The sequence below is a fragment of the Hyla sarda genome, chromosome 8, assembly GCF_029499605.1.
Source record: "Hyla sarda isolate aHylSar1 chromosome 8, aHylSar1.hap1, whole genome shotgun sequence".
Classification (NCBI taxonomy): domain Eukaryota; kingdom Metazoa; phylum Chordata; class Amphibia; order Anura; family Hylidae; genus Hyla; species Hyla sarda.
This window is the reverse complement of record NC_079196.1, coordinates 225306716-225320022: the sequence shown is the minus strand read 5'-3', so window position 1 is coordinate 225320022 and position 13307 is coordinate 225306716. Positions and strand designations below refer to the sequence as shown.

The following is a 13307-nucleotide window of genomic DNA, read 5'->3' as shown; positions in this document are numbered from 1 at the left end:
ACACTGATCTCTTATACTGATCATTGTTATCCCATAGGGACCTATAACACTGCACACACTGATCTCTTATACTGATCATTGTTATCCCATAGGGACCTATAACACTGCACACACTGATCTCTTACACTGATCATTGTTATCCCATAGGGACCTATAACACTGCACACACTGATCTCTTACACTGATCATTGTTATCCCATAGGGACCTATAACACTGCACACACTGATCTCTTACACTGATCATTGTTATCTTATAGGGACCGATAACACTGCACACACTGATCTCTTACACTGATCATTGTTATCCCATAGGGACATATAACACTGCACACACTGATCTCTTACACTGATCATTGTTATCCCATAGGGACCTATAACACTGCACACACTGATCTCTTACACTGATCATTGTTATCTCATAGGGACCTATAACACTGCACACACTGATCTCTTACACTGATCATTGTTATCCCATAGGGACCTATAACACTGCACACACTGATCATTGTTATCCCATAGGGACCTATAACACTGCACACACTGATCTCTTACACTGATCATTGTTATCCCATAGGGACCTATAACACTGCACACACTGATCTCTTATACTGATCATTGTTATCCCATAGGGACCTATAACACTACACACACTGATCTCTTATACTGATCATTGTTATCCCATAGGGACCTATAACACTGCACACACTGATCTCTTATACTGATCATTGTTATCCCATAGGGACCTATAACACTGCACACACTGATCTCTTATACTGATCATTGTTATCCCATAGGGACCTATAACACTGCACACACTGATATCTTATACTGATCAGTGTGTGCACACACTGATCTTTTACACTGATCACTGCAAAGCCATAGCTTTGCATTGATCAGGGTTATCGGCGGTCGATTGCTCAAGCCTTTATCTCAGGCTTGGAGCAATCAATCGCCGAAGGGACACGCTGGAGGAAGGTAAGAGGACCTCCGCTCGTGTCCCAGCTGATCGGGACACCGCATTTTCACTGTGTTGGTCCCGATCAGCCCCACTGAGCAGCTGGGCAGCTTTCACTTTCGGTTTAGACGCAGTGTTCAACTTTGAACGCCTCGTCTAAAGGGTTAATAGCGTGCGGCACCGTGATCACTGCCGCGCGTTATTTGCCCCGGGTCTCGGCTTCAGATACATGCCAGAATCGACCCGATATGACGCGTGACCCCGCGTTATATCACGGGAGCTGGCCAAGGACATAAATATATGTCCTTGGTCGTTAAGGGGTTAAGAAGCCCTCCTGTTCTTCACTCATTACCTGTTTGAACTCGTTACCTGTATATAAGACACCTGTCCACAACCTCAATCAAACAGACTCCGACCTCTCCACAATGGCCAAGACCAGAGCTCTGTAAGGACATCAGGGATAACATTGGGGACCTGCACAAGGTCGGGATGGGCTACAGGACAATAGACAAGCAGCTTGGTGAGAAGTGCAATTATTAGAAAATGGAAGAAGTTCAAGATGGCGGACAATCTCCCTCTGTCTGGGGCTCCATGCAAGATCTCACCTCGTGGGGCATCAATGATCATGAGGAAGGTGCGGGATCATCCCAGAACTACACGGCAGGACCTGGTCGATGACCTGAAGATAGCAGGGACCACAGTCAACCATTGGTAACACACTACGTTGTCCTGGATTAACATCCTGCAATGCACGCAAGGTCTCCCTGCTCAAGCCAGCGCATGTCCAGGCCCGTCTGAAGTTTGCCAATGACCATCTGGATGATCCAGAGGAGGAATGAGAGTAGGTCATGTGGTCTGATGAGACAAAAATAGAGTGTTTGAAGGAAGAAGGATGAGTACAACCCCAAGAACACCATCCCAACCGTGAAGCATGGAGGTGGAAACATCATTCTTTGGCGCTGCTTTTCTGCAATGGGGACAGGATGACTGCACCGTATTGAGGGGAGGATGGATGGGGCCATCATGAGATCTTGGCCAACAACTTCCTTCCCTTAGTAAGAGCATTGAAGATGGGTCGTGGCTGGGTCTTCCAGCATGACAACGACCCGAAACACACAGCCAGGGCAACTAAGGAGTGGCTCTGAAGAAGCATCTCAAGGTCCTGGAGTCAGAAAGTAAATCAACTGGTGTCAGAAAGTTAAACAGATTTGTAAATTACTTCTATTAAAAAATCTTAATCCTTCCTGTACTTATTAGCTGCTGAATACTACAGCGGAAATTCTTCTCTTTTTGAAACACACAGCTCTCTGCTGACATCTCTGTCCATTTTAGGAACTGTCCAGAACAGCATATGTTTGCTATGGGGATTTCCTTTTACCCTGGACAGTTCCTAAAATGGACAGAGATGTCAGCAGAGAGCACTGTGCTCATGATGTCAGCAGAGAGCTCTGTGTTTCAAAAGGAAAAGAATTTCCACTGTAGTATTCAGCAGCTAATAAGTACAGGAAGGATTAAGATTTTTTAATAGAAGTAATTTACAAATCTGTTTAACTTTCTGGCACCAGTTGATTTAAAAAAAAAAAAAAAAGTTTATCACCGGAGTACCCCTTTAGGGGGCTGCTGCTACTACTATCTAAAGAGGGCTACTGCTACTACTGCTGCCTAAAGAGGGCTGTGGTAACTTCTACCTAAAGGGGGCTGTTACTACTACTATCTAATGGGGCTGGTGTTACTACTACCTAGAGAGGGCTGCTACTACTACCTAAAGGGGGCTGCTGCAACTACTACCTAAAGGGAGCTGCTACTAATACCTAAAAGGGGCTGCTGCTACTACCTAAAGGGGGCTGCTATTACTTCTACCTAATGGGGGGCTACTGCTACTATTTCCATAGAGGCTGCTCCTATTACTATATACCAGGGGGCTGCAGCTATATGGAGGGGACTGTAACTCTATATAGGGAGATACTATCTACAGGGGTCCAACCTACACGTGGTACAGACCTACCTGGGGCACCTGCATAATGAAGAAAACTACGTTAAGGGACCTGTGTATCTAGTGGAGCAGCCTAACTACTTAATGGGGGGCACTACCTACTCTTTCCCAAACCACTTATCTACTTACTTTACTGTGTGGGACACTAAGGGGGGTTTTGTTTGTATCGTACTGTTTGGGGCACTATAGGTGCTGGAAAAGTGCGGAGCCTAAAATGTTTGTCTGGCAGGTTCTGTGGAGAAGAGTGGTGGCTGGGAGAAATGGCATGACGGTCTGGGCCTGATGGAGAAGAAAAAGGAAAGTGACCGACTCCGATCAGAGAAGGCGTCACCTGTGAGTCACTCAATGTGGCTGCACTGTAATCACTAATATAGTCTGCAGAGCCTGTGTAGAGCGAATATCTACCACTATATGGTCAATATATACCATGTGTATGTGGGGAATATTTCCTCCTTGTATACTGATATTATTGGTCTCAGTATACAGGATTTGGTCAGTAACAGTATGATGGTAATATGTATGGTAATAATATCCCCCCCCCCCCCCCCCTGTTTACTGGTATTATTGATCTCAGTATACAGGATTTGGTCAGTAACAGTATGATGGTAATATGTATGGTAATAATTTTCCTCCTTGTATACTTATATTATTGGTATTATTGATCTCAGTATACAGGATTTGGTCAGTAACAGTATGATGGTAATATGTATGGTAATAATATTCCTCCTTGTATACTGATATTATTGGTAATATTGGTCTCAGTATACAGGATTTGGTCAGTAACAGTATGATGGTAATATGTATGGTAATAATATTCCTCCTTGTATACTGGTATTATTGGTAATATTGGTCTCAGTATACAGGATTTGGTCAGTAACAGTATGATGGTAATATGTATGGCAATAATATTCCCCCCTGTATACTGGTATTATTGATCTCAGTATACAGGATTTGTTCAGTAGCAGTATGATGGTAATATGTATGGTAATAATATTCCTCCTTGTATACTGGTATTATTGGTAATATTGGTCTCAGTATACAGGATTTGGTCAGTAACAGTATGATGGTAATATGTATGGTGATAATATTCCTCCTTGGATACTGGTATTATTGATAATATTGGCATCAGTATACAGGATTTGTCAGTAACAGTATGATGGTAATATGTATGATGATAATATTTCCTCCATGTATACTGGTATTATTGGTATTATTGGTCTCAGTATACAGGATTTGGTCAGTGACAGTATGATGGTAATATTTCCTCCATGTATACTGGTATTATTGGTCTCAGTATACAGGATTTGGTCAGTGACAGTATGATGGTAATATGTATGATGATAATATTTCCTCCATGTATACTGGTATTATTGGTAATATTGGTCTCAGTATACAGGATATGGTCAGTAACTGTATTTATATATCAGACAGGAGGCTCATATCTTGCATTAAACTTTCTTTTTAATGCCCATAGCAGAAAACTACAGACAATTTATTCACTTCAGTGTGATAGAAAAAGTTTTTCATTAAAACTACAACTCCCAGCAGCCCCTGGATCCTCCCCTCCCCTGGGTCAGGTGACCCTATATAAGGGGCTGTCTGGACCTCCTCCTCCTCTTTCTTTCTGCAGGTAAGTATATGTGGCTTGTGTGTGTTACCTTGTGACTTGAGGTTATATGGTTGTTTACTATATACCCTGCTTGTTATTTCATTATTCTTTCCATCTTATCTCTATTGTTCAACTTTTATTTCTATTATTCTTTATTCTAATTTTCTTTTCATTCTGTGTTAATCTTATCTATATATATTTCACTCTCCTGATATATATTTATATTGTTTGCTTCTTTTCTGCTGGGCTTCACTGACATCTCCTTTTACCTGATTCGCGCCTTCCCCTTGCTCTTCTTCCCGCCGCGCTCGTCGTTTTCGCGGTCTTGCTGACATCAAGGGGCACAGTCTTGTGACGCGCGCCCTGCGACGCGCCCTCAGTGTCCCGGCGCAGCCTATCACAACGCTCTCGGCCATAGTCGCGCGAGACTACGGCTGAGAGCACTGTTTGCTGGTTCCTCCTCCTCTCACCGTCGCCAGTGTTGCGCGAGCGGTGAGAGGAGCGCCAGCATACGGTTTACAGTCTTGTCTTTCTGTGCTTACTCCAGGTATTCAGCGTTTTGGTAATCTAGTACATACCTACTAGGTGCTATAGTCATTCAGCTGCATATACTTGGACGCTTTCTCTTAGTGTTTCCAGCCCACTCAAGTGCTGTAATCTACCGTATATACTCGAGTATAAGCAGAGATTTTCAGCACGATTTTTCGTGCTGAAAACACCCCCCCTCGGCTTATACTCGAGTGAACTCTCCGCCCTCAGTGGTCTTCAACCTGCGGACCTCCAGATGTTTCAAAACTACAACTCCCAGCAGCCGATGGCTGCCCGGGCTTGCTGATAGTTGTAGTTTTGAAACATCCGGCGGTCCGCAGGTTGAAGACCACTGTATCAGACATTAACAAGCGGTGATGATGAAGGTGGGGGGGGGGGCCTGATGACATGTGGTGATGATGACAAGGGTATGATGAAGGGGGGTGTGGGATGATGACAGGGGATGATGAAGGGGGGTGTGGGATGATGACAGGGGATGATGAAGGGGTGTGTGGAATGATGACAGGGGATGATGAGGGGGGGAGTGGGATGATGACAGGGGATGATGAAGGGGGGGTGTGGGATGATGACAGGGGATGATGAAGGGGGGGTGTGTGGAATGATGACAGGGGATGATGAAGGGGGGGTGTGTGGAATGATGACAGGGGATGATGAAGGGGGGTGTGGGATGATGACAGGGGATGATGAAGGGGGGGTGTGGGATGATGACAGGGGATGATGAGGGGGGGTGTGGGATGATGACAGGGGATGATGAAGGGGAGGTGTGGGATGATGACAGGGGATGATGAAGGGGGGTGTGGGATGATGACAGGGGATGATGAGGGGGGGGAGTGGAATGATGACAGGGGATGAGGGGGGGAGTGGGATGATGACAGGGGATGATGAGGGGGGGTGTGGGATGATGACAGGGGATGATGACAGGGGATGATGAAGGGGGGTGTGGGATGATGACAGGGGATGATGAGGGGGGGGAGTGGAATGATGACAGGGGATGAGGGGGGGAGTGGGATGATGACAGGGGATGATGAGGGGGGAGTGGGATGATGACAGGGGATGATGAAGGGGGGGTGTGGGATGATGACAGGGGATGATGAAGGGGGCGTGTGGGATGATGACAGGCGGTGATGATGAAGGGGGGATGATGACAAGGTGATGATGATGAGGGTGTTAATGACGGGGGTCTGGATGATGACTGGGGGGATGATGTATTTCCTACCCTAGGCTTATACTCGAGACAATAACTTTTCCTGGGATTTTGGGGTGAAATTAGGGGCCTCGGCTTATATTCGGGTCGGCTTATACTCGAGTATATACGGTAGTCATCCTTACAGCCTCTATTGCTTCCTTAGTTCAGTGCTACTTGTAGCCTCACTGATATTTATCATATATTCCATACATTATATTTTGTCTACTATGGCTGGAGACAAAAATGCCATCGCTTTTTCTGGGCTCCCTGGTCTGGCTAATGAAGCTGCGGAACTTGATGCCTCTCAGCTCATGTCTGCAGCCCAGATTCAAGATTTGATAAACAAATCTATTAAAGCAGCTTTGGCTGCAAATGTACGTTCTGATGTGCCTCTACCATCCCCATCCAGTGACGCTCCCACCACGGGGCAAGGTGTCACATAAACATAAGCACATGAATGAGCACTCCGACTCCCCGGCAGAGGAAGTTTATAATGTGCCCCAGACAGAACCTGAACCAGCCTGTCGCACCCTTGGGCCTCAAGGAGAATAAAAAGGGGCAGAAGTCCGACAGGCGGACTAAGCCGGATACGTACAATACCTCTACTGACGAATCATCCAGCGAGTCTGATGTGGCAGAGGCCACGGACTCCGAATCTGAAAGAGATGTAGGGTTTACGGCTGACTATCCTGATGCCGACCCAGGTGTGCCGAGCGAAACCATTCTAGACTCGCTTGGGCAGCCATTTTTCTGCCCAGATGCGATCACGCATCCACGCTCTGGTGACTGGGCACCATTGCCACACGTGGCGCAGTATATAGAGTACTGGACGAGACGGTCGCTGGACAGAGTGAACCGCAATAAACTGAGGGCTGAATGCCCTAGGCCCTATGTGGCCAAAAAAGTTGCGGTCACAGATAGACCCGGTGCTTCTCAAATACCTGACAGGGTCAGGAAATACTCAAAGAAGGGCATTGGGAGGTCATTTAAACTGTTCCAAGACCGCATACTGGACACGGCCCGCTCACAAAGATATTAAATCTTTCTGAGCAAGCTGCTTCAGCTGCCCAACCGGTGGATCCCGAACAGCTAAGGGGCTGGGCCCAGCGTGCGATATGCATGCTGGGCAGTGCGAACACGACGTGTTCGATTGAACGGCGACGTTCAATTTTAATGAAGCTAGAGCTACAACTCAGCCATCTAGTGGAGAACGAGCCAGGCCCCTCCGCCGAAGGTCTCTTATTCGGAGAAGACCTTATAAAAAATATTAACAAGTTTGTTAGCCTTTTTTCCAGCCTGGACAAGGCGCAAACTTTGCTAAAAAAGGCAGGACAACCTAATAAGGTTTTTGGCAAGGCCGGTAGAGGCAGAGGCCGATCTGCCGGCCAAAATGTTCCATATAGGCCCTATCCCAGACCGACAAACCAGCATTTTGCTCCCGCTCCTCAACCGTACACAATGCCAGTGGCCCAACCGGCCCCTTTCTTCCCCCCTCGAGGGCGCCCCTGGAGGGGTCGTGGAGGTCGCGGATTCCCTAGAACACGCCCATTGACCGGTAAGTATTTTTCATCTCCCATACACCCTAGTGGGGGGCAGACTAATGCATTTTATCCACGTCTGGTCCACGATTACGGCAGACGTCTGGATTCTCAATACGGTAGCGGGTTACCAGATAGAATTCCTATCTCTTCCCGAGTTGAACGTTCCGCCCAAAACGCAGAACTCATAGACAACGAACTCCAAGAGCTCTTGTCCAAAAAAGTGGTACGGAAAGTAGATCCCCTATCGCCAGGTTTTGTCAGCAACATATTCTTGGTCAAGAAGAAAGATGGTGGGTTCCGCCTGGTGATAAATCTCTGGGAACTGAACCAACATGTGACTTACCGTCATTTGAAGATGGAAGGGATCCATCTGCTGCGCGACCTTCTCTGGCCAGAAGACTGGTTGGTGAAGATCGATTTGAAGGACGCGTATCTTACCGTTCCCATACATCACACCTCCCAACCTTTCCTGAGATTTCTATGGAGGGATCGAATGTGGCAGTTCACCTGCCTGCCATTCGTATTGTCATCGGCCCCTTGGTGTTTCACCAAGTTACTGAAACCGGTGGTAGCTGCTCTCCGGAGCAGGGGGGTACGACTCATCATCTACCTGGATGACCTGCTAATCATGGCACGGTCCAGAGCACAAGCCCTTCTGCACAGTCAATGGGCAGTTTCTTTGTTGGAGGAACTGGGTTTCCTCATCAACCACAAAAAATCCGTGCTAACCCCCTCGCAGGAGATGGAGTTCCTAGGTTTCCTTGTGGATACCAAACGCTCCATACTGATGTTACCAAAATCCAAATTAGCTCTGATTCGCAAAGAAATCAGAGCGACTTTACGCAAAGGTCGAGTGTCCTTGCGGATGATCGCTCGCATAGTTGGCCTGTTGTCGGCCTCTATCCAAGCGATTTTTCCGGCCCCACTTCACTACCGGGCCCTTCAACGACTCAAGGCTCTCCATCTGCGCCAGGGTCTCCGCTATGCGGACGAGGTTTCTCTCTGTCCGGAAGCAGTGGAAGGGTTGCACTGGTGGCTTCGTCATGCCGTCGAATGGAACGGCAGGACGATTTTCAACTCCTGTCCGGACGTTATCATAGAGTCGGACGCGAGTCGCCAAGGTTGGGGAGCCTCTGCAGGCGAGACACCACAGGAGGGAGATGGTCCGCAGAGGAATCTTTTCTCCACATCAACACCCTGGAACTTCTGGTGGCGTTCTTTGCTCTCCGAAGTTTCCTTCCCCACAGTTCCAATTGTTGCGTTCTCTTACGCATGGACAATGTGGCGGCGGTACAATATGTCAACCGCCTGGGAGGCACGAGATCCAGGATCCTAGCGGACATTGCATCCGAATTCTGGCATTTCTGTCTGGCCAGGGAGATCTTCCCGGTGGCGGAATACCTTCCAGGTGTGTCCAATTCTGTGGCAGACTGGAATTCCCGTTTTTTTTGACAGACTCCAGTGATTGGACGCTGGATCGTCCTATTTTTCTAGCATTACGAGACCTTTGGGGTCCGTTGCACACAGATCTCTTTGCCTCCCGCCTCAATCAGCAGTTACCCCGTTTTTACAGTTGGAGGCCGGACCCGGAAGCGTCAGCAGTGGACGCATTCCTCCAATGGTGGCCTCTGGGGACGCACTATGCGTTCCCCCCATTAAATATGATTACCAGAGTTCTCCTCCAAGTAGCGAGTCAGAGGGCGACGGTGGGGTTGGTCACCCCTTGGTGGCCGACGCAACCGTGGTTTCCCCTTCTTCTGGGGATGTCGGTCGACTACCCTCGACTGATTCCCCATTCTCCTCATCTTCTCACAAACCCGACCATGGGCTTTCACCCATTGATGCTGCAAGGCACCCTTCCACTCCTGGCGTGGTTGGTTTCGGGGTCCCGGATGCCGGTGGTGACCTTTCATGATCAGCTAGAGACCTCCTCGCCTTGGCCTGGGCCCCAGGGACTAGATTGGCATACCGATCAGCCTGGGCCCGGTGGGTTCGTTGGTGTGATCAACGGCAAATTGATGCCGTTCAAGCACCTGTTCCAACCGTAGTGAACTATTTGGCAGACTCTTTTGAGTCTGGGAAATCTTACAGTTCACTTAATGTTTATAGATCCGCCATATCGGCATATCATATTGCCCGGTGGACTCTCTACCAGTGGGCAAACATCCTCTGGTATGTAGGTTATTACGTGGAGTGAAATTTAAGCGTCCTCCACGTCCTAGATACCAATCTACTTGGGATGTCTCCCGAGTGTTAGATTTATTTTCCTCCTGGGACGGTAATGATGTCCTCTCTTTGAAACTTTTGTCTTGGAAACTGACTACTCTTTTATGTTTAGTTTCCATTAAACGGGTGTCAGATGTTAGAGCTCTGGACATCTCGAGATGGCAATTCTCACCGGAGGGTGTTCCTTTTGCGGTGGTTCGTAGAACCAAGATGGGACTTCAGTCCGTCTTTTATCCCTTTTTTACAAGCGTACGAGTCACGCACAACTTCACTGCGTTCGCCTACTCATAATCAATCTTATCCATTCCTCACCGGATACATTACTATACAGAACCCTACATAATGGACCATAGCAGGTTCTGTACAGAACACTACACAATGGACCATACCAGGTTCTGTACAGAACACTACATAATGGACAATACCAGGTTCTGTAAAGAACACTACATAATGGACCATACCAGGTTCTGTACAGAACACTACATAATGGACAATACCAGGTTCTGTACAGAACACTACACAATGGACCATGCCAGGTTCTGTACAGAACACTACATAATGGACAATACCAGGTTCTGTAAAGAACACTACATAATGGACCATACCAGGTTCTGTACAGAACACTACATAATGGACAATACCAGGTTCTGTAAAGAACACTACATAATGGACCATACCAGGTTCTGTACAGAACACTACATAATGGACCATACCAGGTTCTGTACAGAACATTACATAATGGACCATATCATGTTCTATACAGAGCACTACATAATGGACCATACCAGGTACTGTACAGAACACTATATAATGGACCATACCAGGTACTGTACAGAACACTATATAATGGACCATACCAGGTTCTGTACAGAACACTACATAATGGACCATACAATGTTCTGTACAGAACACTACATAATGGATCATACCAGGTTCTGTACAGAACACTACATAATGGACCATACCAGGTTCTGTAAAGAACACTACATAATGGACCATACCAGGTTCTATACAGAACACTACATAATGGACCATACCAGGTACTGTACATAACCCTACATAGTGGACCATACCAGGTACTGTACAAAACACTATAATGGACCATACCATGTTCTGTACAGAACCCTACATAATGGACCATACCAGGTTCTGTACAGAACACTACATAATGGACCATACCATGTTTTGTACAGAACACTACATAATGGACAATACCAGGTTCTGTAAAGAACACTACATAATGGACCATACCAGGTTCTGTACAGAACACTACATAATGGACAATACCAGGTTCTGTAAAGAACACTACATAATGGACCATACCAGGTTCTGTACAGAACACTACATAATGGACCATACCAGGTTATGTACAGAACACTACATAATGGACCATACCAGGTTCTATACAGAACACTACAAATGGACCATACCAGGTTCTATACAGAACACTACATAATGGACCATACCATTATAAAAACATTCTGATTGTGGTGCTATGTGAGATGTCTAGATATACTATGTAATTAAAAACCGTTGACTGTGTTATTTCTGTGTTTGTTAATTTGTTTGTTCTCAAACATCTGGTGGTACGGCCCACATATTGAGGTCCGCAGGGGCATTCGAGTAGATACATAATATATTGAGAAGAGCAACTGATGAAGGACTTGATGTTGAATGTTTCCCCTGTTTTCTTGGAGGAGATGTTTTTGCACTTATTGGTGATGTTATCGCAGCATTTGCACCTCGGGATAGAGTGTTTGTATGATCCAGTGGTGGAAAGGAAGGTGGTCGAGTCCTTTCTCAAGAATCTGAGCCTACTGGGGGCAATGATATTGCACAGGGTTCTTCCTCTACGAAATGTTATTCCTGGCTTAGGTGGGAGAACTTCGCGCAGGAAAGGATCTCTTAAAGGGGTACTACACCCCTAGACATCTTATCCCCTATCCAAAGGATAGTGGATAAGATATCTGATGGCGGAGGTCCCGCTGCTGGGAACCCCCGCATTCTACCATGCGGCACCCACCTGTAATGGCTTCCGGAACCGCTGGAGACCCTCAGGGTAATACCATCCCGACCACGAGAACGGAAGATCGTGATGTCACGACTCCGCCCCCGTGTGACTTCACGCCCCGTCCCCTCAATGCAAGTCTTTGGATAGGGGATAAGATGTCTAGGGGTGGAGTACCCCTTTAAGAATTAACTCATTGTCATCAATAAAAACAGTCACATGTAAAAATTCATGGTTAGTAAAAACAGTCTGAGAGAATTGTAAACCAAAGGAATTGAGGTTGATAAAGGCTAAAAATTCATGTAAAAGATCCCGAGGTTCTTGCCAAATAAAAAATATATCATCAATAAAACGTTTGTAACACAGACAACGTACTCAATTAAAAATCACAAGGATTTCATCAACTCAATTCTAAAGGCTGAATGGAAAACAGGTTGTCTTCCAATCACAATGGATGTCACTTCTCTCTATACAGTCATCAACCATGACCAAGGGATCGATGCAGTCGCACACTTCCTACAGAATGATCCGAATTTGCCACAAGCACAGCGTGATTTCATCTTGAAGGGTCTTAGATATATTTTGACCCATAACTACTTCGAATTCCAGGGACAAATTTACTCACAACACACTGGGACCGCAATGTGTTCGAAAGTAGCACCAAGTTTTGCCAACCTCTTTGTCGGACTGTTTGAAGAGCGTTTTATATACCCTCATGTTTTATTCCAACATTGTCTGTTTTACAAACGCTTTATTGATTATATTTTTTTTATTTGGCAACGACCTCAGGATCTTTTACAAATTTTTTTTGCCTTTATCAACCTCAATTCCTTTGGTTTACAATTCACTCGGACTGTTTTTACTTACCATTTTTAGATGTGACTGTTTTTATTTACATAATGGACCATACCAGGTTCTGTACAGAACACTGCATAATGGACCATACAAGGTTCTATACAGAACACTACATCAAGGACCATACCAGGTTATGTACAGAACACTACATGATGGACCATACCAGGTTCTGTACAGAACACTACATGATGGACCATACCATGTTCTGTACAGAACACTACATAATGGACCATACCATGTTCTGTTCAGAACACTACATAATGGATCATATCATGTTCTGTACAGAACACTACATAATGGACCATACCATGTTCTGTTCAGAACCCTACATAATGGACCATAACAGGTTCTGTACAGAACACTACATGATGGACCATACCAGGTT

General features: G+C 46.1%; 1 long non-coding RNA gene across 2 annotated transcripts in view; it reads right to left on the bottom strand.

Annotated features, from left to right (window-relative positions):
- The window catches only part of LOC130285496 (uncharacterized), a 46644-nt gene that overhangs the window by 7299 nt on the left and 26038 nt on the right, over positions 1-13307 (bottom strand). Inside the window, exon 2 of one of the 2 annotated variants that reach the window (XR_008847350.1) lies at positions 1325-1634. This is a non-coding gene — a long non-coding RNA (uncharacterized LOC130285496). Of the gene's footprint in view, positions 1-1324; positions 1635-5135; positions 5188-13307 lie in introns of those variants that run through there. The other variant, XR_008847351.1, reaches the window with a different exon arrangement.